Source organism: Cucurbita pepo, unplaced genomic scaffold (genome assembly GCF_002806865.2).
Source record: "Cucurbita pepo subsp. pepo cultivar mu-cu-16 unplaced genomic scaffold, ASM280686v2 Cp4.1_scaffold000296, whole genome shotgun sequence".
In the NCBI taxonomy this organism is placed as follows: domain Eukaryota; kingdom Viridiplantae; phylum Streptophyta; class Magnoliopsida; order Cucurbitales; family Cucurbitaceae; genus Cucurbita; species Cucurbita pepo.
Window position 1 is genome coordinate 44,629 of NW_019646544.1, and position 3,074 is coordinate 47,702.

Here is a 3,074-nt window from a genome sequence, read left to right on the forward strand (position 1 = left end):
AAGGAGAGGTTTCCACACCTTTATAAGGAATGTTTCGTTCTACTCTCCTTTCCAACCGAGGTAGAATCTCACAGTTAAACACCAAACTTTATCCATATACCTAAACCCATTAGATTATTTCTTGAACATGATCCACCCATTTGTCAACTACATATTGTTCAAAATTACATTAATAACCTTAGATTTATCATATAATAAATAGTGTTAAATGGCATATAAAATNATTATTTCTTGAACATGATCCACCCATTTGTCAACTACATATTGTTCAAAATTACATTAATAACCTTAGATTTATCATATAATAAATAGTGTTAAATGGCATATAAAATAATCAAAATTATTATTAAAAATAAAATATTTAACTACGAGATTTTATGGCATAAAGCCAATCAGACAAGTTACGGGTGTACATGGGTCGGGTCGGGTTGGGTTGNAAAAAAAAAAAAAAAAAAAAAAAAAAAAAAAAAAAAAAAAAAAAAAAAAAAAAAAAAAAAAAAAAAAAAAAAAAAAAAAAAAAAAAAAAAAAAAAAATAGTTGGGAATACTTGCCTGGATATTATGACCTACAAGTTTAAATTGACTTTTAGTTGTGCAATAAATTCAAAACTCCTTTGCACCCGAAGTTATGATGCTATCACCTAAAATAATTACTACCTACCCAACCCTTGGTAAACATGCAAATGATAAGCAACGAATCATTTCAAAGGTATCATTTCAAAGGTTACCGACATATAGTTAATTATCTATATTCACAATATATAATCATTCAACAAAATACCTAAAAATTTAAACTAATATCAATAGTACATAGGTATTAAACTTTTAAAACTCCGACCTGCCGGATTTGAACCAGCGACCTAAGGATGGCTTTGGGATTCTTCAACCACTACAGTCCTCCGCTCTACCAACTGAGCTAAGGTCGGACTAGTATAAGAATCATATACCATAATATAAACAAAATCGACAAAATTAATATATATAAAAAAAAGTAAAATAATAAAAATATTGTAAGCCGTTAACAATTTAAGTAATACATATATATTAAACTTTCAAAAACTCCAACATCATTTTGGTCGTGGCATTTATACAACATTTGGAACCTTCCATTGAAATTTTTTTGCTTTCATAAAGAACTTGATTTGTATTGGGTTTTACAATTTGAAACCCATTTAGATCCAAACATATGATTTCTTAAAGTGCCTTCAATGGATTTGAATACATATGCGTAGGTGCCAAATTCTCATACATATGATAATACAAGAGCTTTAATCCATTCTTGAAGAATTTGTGCAAGAACCAAGGTAAGAAGGTGAAGTTAGATAGGTTGTAGCTCGCCCTAAGAATTTGTTCAAGAACCTGGTTTGACACACACATAGGCTTTGGGCCATGTGTCGGGGTGCTTGTCCTTCGAGACCTGCTTTGTGTTGGAAGAACACAACTCTCCACAATGGTATGATATTGTCAACTTTGAGCATAAGCTCTCATGGTTTTTCTTTGGGCTTCCCCAAAAGGCCTCAAACCAATGGAGATAGTATTCCTGGATTATAAACCCATGATCAGTCCCTAAATTAGCGGATGTGAGACTTTTATCCAACCCCTCCCCTCGAACAAAGTACGCCTCCCCTTAATCGAACCTCGACTCCTTTTTCTTTTGGAGTCCTTTGTTCGACATTTGAGGATTCTATTGACATATCTAAGTTTAAGGCATGACTCTGATACTATGTTAGAATGAACACGACTCTCCACAATGGTATGATATTGTCCACTTTGAGCATAAGCTCTCGGGTTTTACTTTGGACTTCCCCAAAAGGCCTCAAACCAATGGAGATAGTATTCCTCGATAATAAACTCATGATCACTCCCTAAATTAGGTGACGTGGGACTTTCATCCAACACTTTGCACCTATACAACTCGTTGCTTCACTATGGATGCTAAAATTATTCAATGTATAAATGACTTGATTTGTTCTGCCATATACTTGGAGATTACTAGATGTATAGTATGCATACACATAATAATCCTATTGCACATAGCATTAAGCTCTAAGAACCACTGCCGAAGGAGCAACCGATGTCAATGTCGACGAGGAAATTAGAGAATCTTATAGTCATATTTTTCCAACTCAACCTCAAACAATTAAACCATTGTTTAACCATACTTCTCTTTGGTTCTTGAACTTCTCGATAGGGTATTTATTCATTTTGAGTATCAGCTCTTCCGACTTTCTTTTGGTTTTTTTTTTCTTTCATTTTTTAAATAGTGTTTCTCAAATATACTCATGATCTTTTCTTTAAATTAGCTAATGTTAGACGCTAACAATTTTCAACACTCCTGCCTTATTATATTATGTTGAAGGTGAGAACATCCTATGTAGCACGAATACGTCGTAAATTGCCTCGACATGCCTTAGAAATGATCAACTTTGCAAGCCCCTCAACCCGGTCTCTACTTACGTGGACCCGAATTACGAAAATTCACCACCATCTCCACCTGAGCTGTTGTTCTTCCTTCCACTTCTTGTACCATGAACTTGCCTCTACTCATTTTTCTTCTTATCGAACCATGTTTTGCAATTGTCATCCCAGCATCATCTTTCACTTCAAATCTCGGTGTCTCATTGAAGCTTACCAATCCTCCTTTTGACCCTGAATTAATAATCCTAAACGAATAAAAATATATTTTAAATAAATAAATTCAAAATACAATGAACGATTAGCAGGTATAGAGCTGAGTTTGGTTAGAGCGTGTGGCGGTTAACCACAAGGTGGAGGGTCAAGCCCCCCCCCCCCTTCTTAGCGATATTGTTTTACTTTTTTGTAAAATAAAAAATGCATTTGTTTATGTTTTTAAACTCTAATTATTTTTTTTCTCTCTTATCTTCTTTTTCTTGTTTGAATGCATAAGCTGCTAGCAATACAGGCTCTTTTTATAGATCTCAGTTACACGCAATCTGAAAGAGGAGAATTGAACTCGGCTTTCGTTACGTCATTAGTTGGGATTCTTTCTTCATCGACTCTATCAATGGCTTCGTAGTTTTGTAGGTAAGATGATTAAAACCTATAATTTTTTTT

General features: G+C 33.8%; 1 non-coding gene across 1 annotated transcript; it reads right to left on the reverse strand.

The window, feature by feature from the left end:
- Positions 1 to 831: 831 nt before the first annotated feature.
- On the reverse strand, positions 832 to 925 carry TRNAY-GUA. Its single transcript has 2 exons — positions 889 to 925; positions 832 to 867 (listed from the first exon to the last, which is right to left on the reverse strand). It is a non-coding gene; the product is annotated as a tRNA-Tyr (tRNA).
- Between the last annotated feature and the right edge of the window lie 2,149 nt (positions 926 to 3,074).